This window comes from Rhipicephalus sanguineus, unplaced genomic scaffold (assembly GCF_013339695.2).
Source record: "Rhipicephalus sanguineus isolate Rsan-2018 unplaced genomic scaffold, BIME_Rsan_1.4 Seq1223, whole genome shotgun sequence".
Lineage (NCBI taxonomy): Eukaryota > Metazoa > Arthropoda > Arachnida > Ixodida > Ixodidae > Rhipicephalus > Rhipicephalus sanguineus.
The window spans coordinates 10030-24542 of record NW_023614518.1 but is presented as its reverse complement, the minus strand read 5'-3'; the positions used below and the strand labels follow the sequence as shown (position 1 = coordinate 24542).

The window sequence follows — 14513 nt, the reverse complement described above, 5'->3', positions numbered from 1 at the left end:
AGCTCCCTGTTGAAGATCCCAAACCACATGTCGAGATGCTTGGTTATACTTTTCATGCAAGTTATCAAGTGGCCAATTTTAAGTACAGACAAATAAAGCAAATTTGCCTGTGCTCTACTTTCTAATACACAATGAGTCTTGACACATATGTTTAATACCTCTTTCAACAACAAGGGTAGATGAAATGAAGCAGAAAAAAAAGACGAAAAAGATGAAAGAAAGGCAGGGAGGTTAACCAGGCTGAACTGATTTGTTGCCCAACAGTGGAAGTGGGGGGGGGGGGGTCACTGGTCAGAAAAAGAGCCCAACTGATGTGCATGGACACATAACAGTGTTCATCATTGATGCACGGATACTCACGTACAGAACTGGGTTGTTTTGAGAAATTGCAGTAGCATATTGTTTCAGCCCGCATTGCAGATTATGCTTGCAATGGCATGTTATATGATAAAATTTAAGTGCCTGTTTTAATAAGTTTGGAGACGCAACAAGGGCTTTAGAATTTAGATCATGGCTGCGTGGAGACACATGTGCAACACAGCTAGAGAGTGCAATAAAGTGAGGATGCTCGAGGTTCACCTTAAAGAGTGGAGCGCGATAGCATAATCGCGGGGCCCCGAGTGCATCATCTTCTCAATTGCTAGCGAGGTACACTTTCTATCACTTTACTTTGTACCCCTAGTTTTTTGTTTAGCTCGGTCCCTTTTTGCAGTCCTTATTTTGCAATATCGTCAAGTGGATAATGCCAAAAAAGAGAAAAATAAGCGGTGTGCAAGCAAACACAGTGCCACACACATATTCTAACCTAATGTTTTTTGTTTTATTTTTAAGTTTCAGCTCCCAACACGCTAACAGAAATAGCAGTACATCAATGTAAATGAAAAAAAAAAAGAAAAGAAAAGCATTAACTGAGTAGGACTCGAACCCACGTAAACAAATTGTGATCCCTACGCGTGAGCCTGCTACTCCAGCCTGCTACGCCACCCGCACACAGGTCATGACATCTTCCTAATTTAATAGATGAAAGTGCTTACGCGCTATCTGAGAGTGCATAGTAGGTACACTATGAGATCATACTTATTATTGCGGGCATATATTTTGGGACCGCATCTACGCCTCACACTTTTCTCGTATCTTTTCACTATAGGTTGCCGATCGCTCGCGTATGAAGACACGGATGCTTACACACAAGCAATGTAATTTACACAAGCAGTTGAAGCTTGTTCCCCGAGGCTCTCTTGCGATTAATAGTCAGCCATCGCGCGAAACTGGAATGATACGCCGTTAACCCGTGCGTCTAGCTGTGTTCCCCTCCGTGGCTGTCTCGCTCGATCACGAATTCAGCGCGGGAAATGAAGCACACGGCAGTGCCGAGCGTAGCGGCGACATCAGCTGATCACGCCGGCTTGCTTCCCTTTGCTTCAACGCAACGAAACATCATGCCTTGCAAGATCACATACTGCATTACGTAAAAGTGTTACTGCTTTGGAGTCATCCTGCTATTCACTGAGGACGGACATACAACTACTGTAGAGTTTTGCTTCGGCGGCAAACATCGATCGTAAAGCCGCACTACTACGTCCGTGGTACAAGGAGTAGAAACCTGTCGTCTGCTAGAACAAAAAAAGAAAAAAGAAGCTGCTGAAAAAGTATTTAACTTTTCTCGTATAAATTTTTCTTGAAAACGTCATTATTTTTTAACTATTTTGCCCAACAACATGCATTCTCTAACAGTTTTACACGGCGACGTTTTCTTTTTCTTTTTCACGAACAACAATTCAAGCTAGCTCCATCCATAGCCGAAGCCAGATGTTATTTGCCTTTGTTTGCGAGCGTCTCGCGTGTGTTCTCATCCACAAGAAGATTGAAGGTAAAAGCATTAAATTTACGTAAGGAAGCTTCGTTCCTCGTTTGTGCGGTGTGCAAAGATTGCACGCAATTCCCGCTGTTCTCGGAGTGCCGATTAAGTACGAGTCGTTCAAGGAATCAACGAAATGTGCGGGCGCTCGAATGACTCCATGGCTGACACCCGCGGCCACCTGCTACACGCCAGTGCGAAAGAAACTAAAGGTAAGTGGGACAGCTTATTGTGTAAAGCATGCTACTCGGCGCAAGGCTCTGTTACCGCACTCGGACGTGGCGTCGTAAAGAGCCTTACGCACCTTTGCGAGCGACGACATTGTGCGCGTTTCCGATTCGCTTCGACTACGCTGATCTGAGCGTAGCCATGGCGCATCGGCACGGCCTTACGGGAGCGAATTCGCGAGAATTGCGAGAACATGCATGTGTGTGATGATCGATTTTTTCTTATGTGCATTGCAGTCAGCAGGACGCAAGTGGCGCTTGCTTCGTTTGTTGTTGATAAATCAAAGCCTGCAGCGCCATTTGCTGCTGGGCAGCATTTTGCTCACGTTCGCGGGCTATATAATTCGTAGCGTGGCTCAATTCACCTAGCCAAACACTTAAATTGTGATAATGAGCCTACATTCACGGTGAAGTGTTTATTATGCGCTTGAACGCTGGCTTGAGCTAGTTAAACGTAATCGTGTGTTTGCCTTGTGTAGGGAGAGGTGTTAAAAGAATCTTTGTGTGTAAATGCACGTCGCCTTCGCGTGTCAGTAATATTGCACCAGCCAGCATCCACGTTGGACATCTGACGGTTATGAAAACTTGCATGCACAATGTGAGACTTCATATTCTGTCAGAGTTTCGCTTTTTATACATAAATGTGCAGCCAGCATGTAGTAGAATACATTACGCTGCTGTGTGGCAGTGGTGTAATTATCACAGTGCTGTGGAGTTGCTGATGCAAGGATTTATAGGTACGATGCAGGAGAATTTCTCATCTGACTAGCTCATCAGGCTTGTGCGTGTTTTAGCGCAAACAAGACAAGGACAGAAGGTTGACATGTAACGACAGGACCAGCACACAGTTACGTCTCACCCTTCTGTCCGCGTCTTGTTTGCACTGGAATACCTATGTTTGCATACTTTTAGCAACAGGCTTTTCTGTTATGCTTTTCTTGCCCAATTTGTGCTACAGTACAGTCGTCAGCAATACGAATGTGCGCGAGTTGCCTTGAAGGAAGCTGAAAAGGGTGGGATTCAATGACGAAGAGTGTGATGGTTCAGTGTTCGGCACCTCAGTACGTCGCTAGCATTTATTCGCAGTTACAAGACAACTGAATTAGTTGCCACGAAATATACTGTCGCTGAAGGCTTTCTCTATCCTCAGCATCTCAACGTATCGATTGGCACGACAGACACAAGGTGTGATGAAACTAGGAGCTAAAATTGTTTGAATAGACGCGCTCTGAACCAAGAATGTGAATAAAGACGCACACAGCATCTTCGGATTGTCTTTGCTGAGAAATTAGGCATGCCGAAAGTTAGCTGACAATTTCAGAAAATGGACTGTAAGCGCCGAGTGCATACGAGGCGCTTGTCTTGGGTGCGTGTTCACTCACTACTTGCTTCCGGAAAATGAGGTTCTCAGCTACAAAAAAAAAACATTCAAAGAAAAGCACGAATATGCAAAATATGGAGAAAAGGACACACTTCCCAAATTGCAAACAACAAAAAAGTGATTTTTTTTTAAATTTTGCCTTACCCTGTGCTCTTAAAGGAGTACTGACACGAATTTTAAAAATTTTCGTATTGTTGCTCTAAAAAAATACTGGTGTCGAGAAACCTAAAACGAGTATTGTGGTGCCTGGGAATGCATCGTATATATTTTAATTACTGCTACCTTTAAAAGACACATTCGGTTTCGATATCGAGGGGGCGGCTTCTCAGTGACGTTTCATAGCAGTGTGACGTCACGGGGATACAGAAACTTGCGACGTACTAGGGGCAAAACCGTCATCTGCTCGTTGTGCACGTAAGCAACGATGAGCAAATTGTCGTCCAGTGGCCCTGACAGTGATTTCTGTGATTTAGGCTGCATGCAGGATGCAGAACTCGCTAACTCAGGGGAGCTGTCTTGACTCGTCGGGATAATGTCCATTGCAGTGGGGCTGGCTTGCAGATGCTCAGCGACGAAAACTTCCAAGTCAAATTAGAATATTTTACACATATTCAACTCGGGTGTGTGGACAGCGTTGACGCTGCATATGGAAGAAACAAAAAATGTCCCTTTTTCGATGTCTCAAAATAGTGTCAGTACTCCTTTAACGAGCACAAGACCAAGGAGCTATTTTGAGCAGTGTCGTGGTAAATGGCTTACGCACAGGACAGTCCCAACAAGCATCACGTCTATCCTTAGCACTTTCTCTCTGGTAGGTAAACTATGCTTGGCTTTTGGAGTTTCTCTGTTTCGGTCCCTAAAGCTACCGAAACGTTTCGGTCTCTTTAGGGACTTCGCAAAGCTTTTCTGGGAGCACGTGCGGTAGCTTCATGGAAAGAAGCGCAAGTACAGTACATACTGGTGTGATCTCCTTGATGACATTGAGGTTGCAATCTTTGACAGTAGTTCCAAGCAAGGAGCACGAGGTCAGTAAATATGTACTCAGCAGCACTCTTCTGGAAGGATCCTTACGATACAACGAAAAAAGGCATCTATGCTCACCCGTTCGCACTTCATGCAGCCGACTGCATCATGTACGTAAACGTGTGGCCACGCGTCGACGCCTCGGACATTTGCGAATTACTTGTCTTATGTTTTGTCGAGCTTTGTCATGCAGCAGCAGTGAAGTCATAAACGGCTTTAGGCCAAAACATTGTGAGAAGCGGCTAGTTACGCAAGCCTATGAGAAAAGTTGGGGCTGATAGCGTTGTGGTCATGACATGAGCAAGTTATAAGGACACTCTAACTCCTGGTAAATATTAATTTTATTATTGTTTTATTTCATCTGTACCCAGTTGCAGAAACAGTGAATGCCTCGTTAAAAAGGGACCTTACACATGAAGCCACAATGGTCCTGCATTGTCGCAGCAGAACCTGATATGATTTGTGTGTAAGTGGACAAAACAGAGCTAACGAAAGCCAAGCATGATTTGCCTACCTAAAAGGAAGCAATGAGGACATACGTGATGCTTGTCAGGGTTGCCTATGCGCTAAAGCCATCCACTCTGGTACTGTTCTGATAGTTCCTTCGTCTTGTACTCGCTGAGGCGCACCTTCGGCATCTTGAAGACGTTGCAACCATCTTTCTGTGACTGTAACTTTGCCGTACTTCGCATGCAACTACTACAACCCACAACTGCACGCGCTTCCCCGATTGCCAGCTCATCTGGCTGTGACAACAAAACGGGTTGTACCTCATTGCCACCATTGGTGCAAGCTCCCTATAGAATGCTTCTGTGTCTTGCATGTATATCTGTGACTGAAAAACATTATGCAAACTATGCTCATCTCACAAATTGGTTGCAGCACTGTGGAGGCTGCAGGGTGGCTTTGCCAGTAGGAAGGGCGGAAATTCCTGAAGATGTGTTCATCCATGTTGCATCAGCTGCTTGGTGTTTTCATGGCATCTCTGCACACGTGTTGGGTGAGTAAAGTAAGGTGGTAGCAGAGCAAGGAAAACGAAAACATGGCAGCACCACTTGAAGCGCGTGCCTTTCACTTTGAATTTATCAATTTGTCATCGTGCACTGTGTGGCCTGTAATATTTAAAGTGGCACTTCTATTTGCTTTATATTTGCATCCTCATGCTTCGACAGCAATGTATTTGTGACTATTTTACATTGTTTCCGCAATGTACTTTCAAGTTCTTGGTGACAAGGCATACCTGCCAAGTCTCCCGGATTACCCGGGAGACTCCTGGATTTTGAACGTTTCTCCCGGTTGTACGGGTCATAGGAAAATCTCCCGGAAATCCAGTTTTGCCCCGCGCGTCCAGTGCTTTGTCTGGCCACATGAGCAAAGTTGTCTGGCCACGTAGTAGAAAGGATTCTTCTTTTTTTAACGATGGGAGAAAGGTTCAACTCAGTTTCATTGCGCATGAAGTAGCTGTGCACTTTGCGCCGCAGTCCAGCACTTAAAATGGTAGCCGTTACCGATGTCTGTCGAGATAGCGCGTTCGCCAGCGCTCGCGACCGTCCCCGTCTCAACGGTGCCCCTTATGGTCCTTTGCCCGACGAAATAACTGGTAAGCAAGCGACGACAGGCCTCGCGCGACGGTGACGGCCGGGTCGTTTCATCTCTGCTTCAACCGCATTCGTCCCTAGCGCTAGCGCACTTTTACTCGCACGTGAAAAAGACGATGCGTAAGCGATGTTATCGGTTTGGACTGTGTACAGATCAGCGGCGACCGCAATATCCCGCTGACATTGTTCATATAATTGCTCTCGCAGTACCCCCCCCCCCCCGCCCCCGCGGTCGGCATACGAGAAAGGGATACAGGAAGTGGTGCTGAACACACTTGGTTAGCTTTGAATTGAGCAATCTTGAATTTCATTTTCGCACAGCATTACATAAGCTAGACATTACAGGTCTTATAGCAGTACGAAAAACATGCAATGAGCAAGGCTAGAAATACAAAAATTGCACAAGGAGGTTCAACACAAAACTTGGTTCACTTAAAATATTTGGCATGAGCTCTGCGTGTTTTCCAGCATAGGTCCCCATTTCACAATTCAGCTCATGCAGAGCAGATTGTGTTAAGCAGGACACTCATTTTAACATATTAACATGGCTCAAAGCATAAAACAATTAAAGGGACTGACAAACAATTCTTGTGGTACTTGTTCTCTTTAGTTCACTGGAAAGCTAACTAGTCACTGTCTTAATAATGGAATAGTAACACTGAAAGTGCTGTGAAACATTTTCAGAATTTTTGGATCTGTGGCTACTATGAAGTTGTGTACACACAACACAGGCGGCAAACAGTGGGAGGTCAACACGACAGCGGTACGAGTTTATGCACTGCAGTTTGGTGCACATGCGTGCATTCCGCATGCGTGTGCCATGGCTCGACATGTCCCACTAGTTGACACGAAGCCAACGCTGCTTATTAGCATCAACTCCTTTGCCTAGTAAGCAGCACAGAATAGGACGGGGATAGGTTAAAATATAATACAGTGTAATTTTGAGCACTAATTATGGTGCACATTAAAGCATCAAACTATGTACAGCAAACAGAACGACTCGATAACACATCATCAGGCAATTTCTGCTAGGATGCATGGCATACTGTTTTTTTTTACCTTTAAACGCAATTTAAATATGTAATCTTACTCAAATTGCGAAAAGCATGCCCTGCAATTCACGATCTTTTTATTTCCGCCAGGATCTAATCACACGTTCTGGCCAGTTGTCGGTCCCTTTAGTGATTAATAAATCTTTCCATATTTTTCAGTGTAGGACCACCATCAGTGTCAACGTAAGCCATTTCATTAAAGAAGCCATCCAGAGCATCCAGCTAACGTTGCCTGCCTGTCCAGTTAGGGTTGTGGTTGTGCTGGATGAGCTTTTTTTACATACAGTGCGCAGTGAACTAACACCTTCAAAGTCAAGCGCAGGTTCAAAAAAAAGAACTAAAATAGAGGTTGCAAATGCAGGACCTTAACTTTAAGAAGGGATGCCTCAGTATGCCTTCTGGAAAATGGGAGTGTTTTCTTTTTCTGCAGAATTTCGGATATTATAATTTACAATTCTAAAGACCTTATCTACGACCTTGTGCAGGTTGATCTTAAGCAGAAAACCAGAAGTGGCAGTGGTCTCCAGAAGAGACCAAGGACCCCAAGCTCTCTCTGACACAAGCAGGAAGGGCACTGTGGTGCATTGAAAACTTGCTCCAGTAGTGCATTGCCAGTGCACTATGCTGCTGTTTCATCAAGGAGAAAGGAGGTGACCAGCCCGAGAGGAACTTCATGCTCTACAGTGTGAGTGCCTGGATGGTTTTGTTTTTGTCCTGTCACACGTGCTGAATAGTGGGTGAGATTCAGCCTTGGTGGCTAGAAGGAATAGGGGTGACAAGTGTGGTAATTTCTCTAGCCAGGTAGTGTCGACTTTTGCACCGGTGCTGTTAGTGGCCCCAAGTGGTGCACCTGTTCAGAAGTTTCAACATGGTTGTGGCTGCCGCCACAGACTGCTGTAGCTTTGTCACCTCGGTAAATGTTGAGATGCATCAGGAAAAATTCGCTATATCACTTTCTTCTAGAGCTGCCAAAATTTTGCATTATACTTGAGTTTTGTTCCGGGCGTGAGAGCACAAATGAGCCTAGCATAGATTAAATGCTGAAATTTTACTCACGGGAGGCCCTGCATGTATGCCTGGCCTTGTTATCATTAGCACCTTGGTGGGTCAGCATGTATGGTGAAAAATTGGGTATCCGTTGCTTCATGAATGCTACATAATCCATCAGTCACATCCAGTGAATCAGATGCAGTGGCATACTGGTCAAACGGTCTCGTTGCAGATAAATGATGCGTAAATGGCCATTATTTGCAAAAAAAACATATCAGCACATTCAATGAATAAACCATGTACAGCATGGACCGCTTATAACAAGTTGCCAGAGTCGCAAATATCTGCACTATAAGTGGTACTGCCCTGTAAACAAAACAACATTTGTGAAAAGCTGTACATCTGAAAAACATGACCAACAGGCACCCGCATGATTCCGACTATCTAGGCGTGCAACTTGGGCGTAAAGTTGTCAATGTTGAAAGGTTAACGTCTGCGGACCTGCAGTGTCGACATAGTGAACGCAGAAACAAGAAAACAAAAAGAAAGAGTGCCGTAGCGGAAAGCCGCTGACTGACTCTTCAGACCTCCACATTTATGCGAACTTCGCTGTGGTACAACACTGGCCAGAAACTATACGGGGAAAGGCTATTGAAATTCCGGGGGCGATGTCCAAAAAACAGTGACAACCTTGAACCACCAATCTAGTATTGCACATGCACTCCCTAGTTTTCGGTGAAGATTTTAAGTCGCTCCTGACTGCAACAACTCCAAAACGTTTCATTCACTCGGCACCAAACCGTAACCTTGATTGTCTGCAGACACTAACAACTAGGTAGCTAGTGCTCGTTAGGCCTAGCTTGCGGGAGTTTGCCCCAAACAACACGGATATCGGGACTCCTGTCCTAAACAGTGGGCAGCAGGTGTGAAACGAAGTTCCGGTCCGCGATCAGGAAAGTCACGCCAACTATCCCGAAAGAGTCTTCCAAGCTTGTAAGTCCACCTGCTGGTGGCAAAGGCAAAAGCTCTGTCGTGTCTCAAAACATTATCACTTGCTGGGGAATAGAGGTCGCACGCACAAGATCTCACTCTACGATGAGACTGTTTTCCCGACAGAAAACCGAAGAGCCAAACAGCAGTTACGTGCACTTCATGCAGACACGGGTGGCCCTTCAGAGCGCAGCATACACACAACAAGCAGCCAGAGCAAAGGGAGCAAAGGCTTTTCTGTTGCCTAGGCAATCACTCCCCCTCTTCACACCATGATGCCCCCCTTGTTTTTCTTTTTTTTTTTCTTCCACTGTTTCCTGTTCATTCGCTCTGCATCTCATCCTCCATAACGCTGTGGTTCTTCTCTCCCAGGCTGATCCGAAGCGCACTCGCTTCGAGTCTCTGAGAATTTTGCAGCAGCCGCCTTATAGCCGATGTTTCATGTGGGGGGACTGCACAGTAAGCGGCATGCGTGTATACGTGGTGCTTTATGGGAGGGTATGCTGAATTCAGAAAAAACAGCATTATAACCGGTCCTGCACTGTGAACGATTGCGTTATAAATGGTGTGAAGTGTACATAAATATTTTATACACCTTAGACTGGGGCACATGTTTACATTGAAAAGTTGAAGATACTGGCTAAAAGGAAATATAACTAAACGTAATTTTTTATTGTAGCCATTTGAAATGTTTCTTCTCATTCCACAGACAGTCCTTACAGCATTCGTGGCCTTTGATCACGGGATTCAGTGTTGTAATTTTTCTTCCTATGCTGGTTAGGGTTAACCAGATGTTGCACTTACTTGCATTACGACTGCAGCACTAATTCTGTCAACCAAATTTTATTATCATTCTTCCCTTGTAATGCGCACTCTGAACTTCCCGTCCTGCGATGGCATTAGGTTGCCAGATGTCCGTTGCTTTGCTTTGCTTCGTGCTTTGTTTTTTTCTGCGTAATTGAGTTTGAAGATTAGTCTCTCATTGTGCTCGAGCGGGGTGCTATTCCATGTCGTTTCTGTAACAATGAAATTAGTACACTGCTGTGTCATAAGCGCCGATTAGGTATTTTCTAGGGGTGTGTTAGAAATTTGTGGATAGGTGGTTAAATATTTCTCTAGTCGATCTTTCTATTGGATATATCATCAGTGTTCATGAACGCAAGTACTTTTTGGTTTTTCAAGTCTCCAACAGTGTGATAATTTTGATTTCTAATTGCCAGAGCTCACATAATAAATTTGATTTTGTGTAGGGGAAATCACCTATGCTACCATACTCTTCCAGCTCAATTGCAATTCACTTTCTATATGTCTTGAGTATGCCAATAAATTACCTTTGTTTATAATGGTGCTATTATGCTTTTGATAGAGAATGCTTCACATTGTGCAGTTGTATTCAATTTTTTTATAACACGAATTGATTAATTCTAAAGCTTGCCGTTCACTTTTGCCTATTTCTGTTTGGTGGGCTGTTTTGGTCTGGCTGGCACAGACCTGCCTACTTGTGTGCTGCTTTTTCAGCTTCATAACTTGCAGCATTTCATGTTACAAAGCTGTTCAAGATGGCATTATTGCAGACAAACTAAAGTTTAAGGGAAGTAAATGCACATGTACACATTACTAAATGCTCATTTAGGGCTTTTACTGGCAATACTTAAAGTTTTTGTTAGTATACAGAAGGCATTTAATTCAAAGTTTTACGTAATGAGATTTCAACAGATTTACTACACATAAATATGTTCAAAATAGTAAGAAGCAGCTAGTTATTTTCCATGCAATAAGCATGCCATTACATTTTTTGCATGCGCTGGAGCTCACTCGTGCACTTTCCTTTTCTATCCACACAAATACATAAAAAAGCAGTATGTGCATTTCTTTTTCAGCATCATTCTGTGTGTTATTTCTTCTGCATGTGAACTAAGCTGCTTACATGTGCGTCTGACATCATGTGTTTATGATTTATGCATGCAGATGCCTACGGAGAACACCTCAAGGCGCATCCAAGCAACGTCCTGGAGGCACAGCGCCACCGGAATCTCAATCGCCATTTGGGGGACCTGCTTAAAGTCCTTAAGAAATGATTCCACTGTGAGGCTTTCAAAACGGCATGAATATTAATTTTATTCATTATAAAGTTTTCATTTTTAAATTCCTGTTGTTGCACATTGTTTTGCACCATCTTTCCATGGGTGAGATACAACTCGTGAAGTGATGGTGCAAGGTGACCTCATTTGAACAGTCAATTGAGGTATGCATATTGACACAGCTAGAACGTGCTATATAAAACAAGTTTTAGTTCTTGCAGCGGGGCTGGTTTTGAAGAGCATGTAAATTCTTTCTTTATGCGAAGACTAATTTTATTGAATTTTACCAAAAGCTAAATTTTATGCCGTCCTAAGCAGGGAGAGTTTTAGCTGGTGTTTTTTCTATTACATAAAACCCTGCGTTATTTCGTTGCAGTATGACTGCAGCTTATGATGTCCAGCATATTAATTCAGTAGCTTATTAACACATTTGTTTCTTATAAAAGCCTTTGTTTGCTCATCAAGGCTGTGTCTAGATAGCAATCATATTTCACCTTCATGCAACATTAAGACAGAAATATTCACACTATTTCTACACAGTACAGCTTTACAAATAACGTGAATGGCCAACTGCCTCTTATGTTGCTTTCCACGAGGTCTAGGACGTCCATCTGATTTTCGCATAATGCGGCAGATAGCTGCATGATTTCCGCATTATGCGGTTTTCCATAAGCTGCTGTTGTCCGCATATTTCCGCATGATATGGCACTTTCCATAAGCTGGGGATGTCCGCATCTTTCCGCACGATATGGCACTTTCCATAAGCTGGGGATGTCCGCATCTTTCCGCACGATACGGCTTGCCGTAAGATGCGGATTCCGCATCATGCGGCTTTCCATATTCCAATAATTCCGTATGTGCGGATCCGCATATACGGATCGTTTCAGTAGGGGTACATACCATGCAGCGCTTCAACTGTGCTTTATTCACTAGCTGTTTTGAGTGGTACTGCTTCCAACCATTTAGTTTCCGCATCCACTACGAGCAAGATCATATGCCCAAGATCATAGCATAATCGATGTGCTGGCGAGACCAACGTTTGTTGGTTTTCGGCTAGCTGAAAGGGGCCTGCCTTCCTTGCATGGGCCATCTATCTAGCCGCCTACGACTTTGTGCTCTCCTGGGCGCTTGGTTAATCGAATGTAAACCAAAATTGGTATGGTGTAACGTGACTGTATAACGAACATAAATGACAAGTCATAACATGAAAATCATGACATGCATGTCATGTACAGCATGATTTACATGCCACGCTCATGGTGCGCTGGCGGCCGTTTCGCTAGCTCTATATACACCAAAATTGGTATCTTGCGACTTGACTGTGTGACGAACATAAATGACACGAGTTAACATGAAAATCATGACACGCACGTCATGTACAGCATGACTTACGTGCCACGCTCATGGCGCGCTGGCGGCCGTTTCGCTAGCTTTGTATACACAAAAATTGGTATCTTGCGACGTGACTGTGTTGCGAACATAAATAACACGAGTTAACAGGAATATCATGACACACATGTCATGTACAGCATGACTTACGTGTCACGCTCATGGCGCGCTGGCGGCCGTTTCGCTAGCTTTATATACACCAAAATTGGCATCTTCCGACGTGACTATGTGACGAACATAAATGACACAAGTTTACATGAAAATCATGACACGCACGTCATGTACAGCATGACTTGCGCGCCACGCTCATGGTGCGCTGGCGGCCGTTTCGCTAGCTTGATCTACCCCGAAATTGGTATTGAGTGACGTGACTGTGCGACGAACATAAATACCACGAGTTAACTGGAAAATCATGACACGCATGTCATGTACAGCATGACTTACGTGTCACTCTCATGGCGCGCTGGCGGCCGTTTCGCTAGCTTTATATGCACCAAAATTTGTATCTTGTGACGTGACTGTGTACCGAACATAAATAACACGAGTTGACATGAAAATGATGACATGCATGTCATGTACAGCATGACTTACGTGTCACGCTCATGGTCCGCTGGCGGCCGTTTCGCTAGCTTGATCTACCCCGAAATTGGTATCTTGCGACTTGACTGTGTAGCGAACATAAATAACACGAGTTAACAGGAAAATCATGACACGCATGTCATGTACAGCACGACTTACGTGTCACGCTCATGGTGCGCTGGCGGCCGTTTCGCTAGCTTGATCTACCCCGAAATTGGTATTGAGTGACGTGACTGTGGCACGAACATAAATAACACACGAGTTAACATGAAAATCATGACACGCATTTCATGTACAGCATGACTTACGTGCCACGCTCATGGCGCGCTGGCGGCCGTTTCGCTAGCTTTGTATACACCAAAATTGGTATCTTGCGACGCGACTGTGTAGCGAACATAAATAACACGAGTTAACATAAAAATCATGACACGCATGTCATGTACAGCATGACTTACGTGCCACGCTCATGGTGCGCTGGCGGCCGTTCTGCTAGCTTGATCTACCCCGAAATTGGTATTGCGTGAAGTGACTGTCTGACGAACACAAATAACACACGAGTTAACATGAAAATCATGACACGCATGTCATGTACAGCATGACTTACGTGCCACGCTCATGGCGCAGGCGGCCGTTTTGCTAGCTTTATATACACCAAAATTGGTATCTTGCGACGTGACAGTGTAACGAACGCAAATAGCACGAGTTAACATGAAAATCATGACACGCATGTCATGTACAGCATGACTTACGTGCCACGCTCATGGTGCGCTGGCGGCCGTTTCGCTAGCTTGATCCCCGAAGTTGGTATTGCGCGACGTTACTGTGTGACGAACATAAATAATAGGAGTAACATGAAAACCATGGCATACAAGACGATGTACGCAGCTCTTTGCTGGCTGCTTCGTATTACATCGATTCCCACAATGCGTGGGATCTGCCATCTTTTTTCTGATGCTATGGCGAATTCTTCCGCCTCCACATTGGTTAGCTTCTTGCGCGTGAGGAGGCAACGAGTGGCATCGTCATTCCGAAATCCGCATACGATGCGGTCTCGCAGCATCCGATTCAGGGAGTCGCCTAAGTTGCAATTCTTCGCCAATCTTCGCAGGTCGACGATGTATTCCCGAACGCTCTCACCGTCATGTTGCTTGCACGTGAAGAACGAGAAACTTTCTGCTGTCTCAATAACTTGGGAGTTGTATTGTTCCTCCAGGTATTCAACGATTTGCTCGTAGGCTCGGCTGTTGACCGACATGGCTGAAAGGCGACCTTGCAATGGGCGGCCGACATCATCGCTCAACGAAGACACCAGAAGAGCTCGGTGCTTTTCACTGTCGCTGACCTC

The 14513-nt window shown here is 44.6% G+C and overlaps 1 long non-coding RNA gene across 1 annotated transcript; it reads left to right on the top strand.

Annotated features, from left to right (window-relative positions):
* Nucleotides 1–1805: 1805 nt before the first annotated feature.
* On the top strand, nt 1806–11265 carry LOC119376482 (uncharacterized). The gene is made up of 4 exons (XR_005180578.1): nt 1806–2070; nt 5372–5489; nt 7625–7824; nt 11088–11265. It is a non-coding gene; the product is annotated as an uncharacterized LOC119376482 (long non-coding RNA).
* The last annotated feature ends 3248 nt before the right edge of the window (nt 11266–14513 follow it).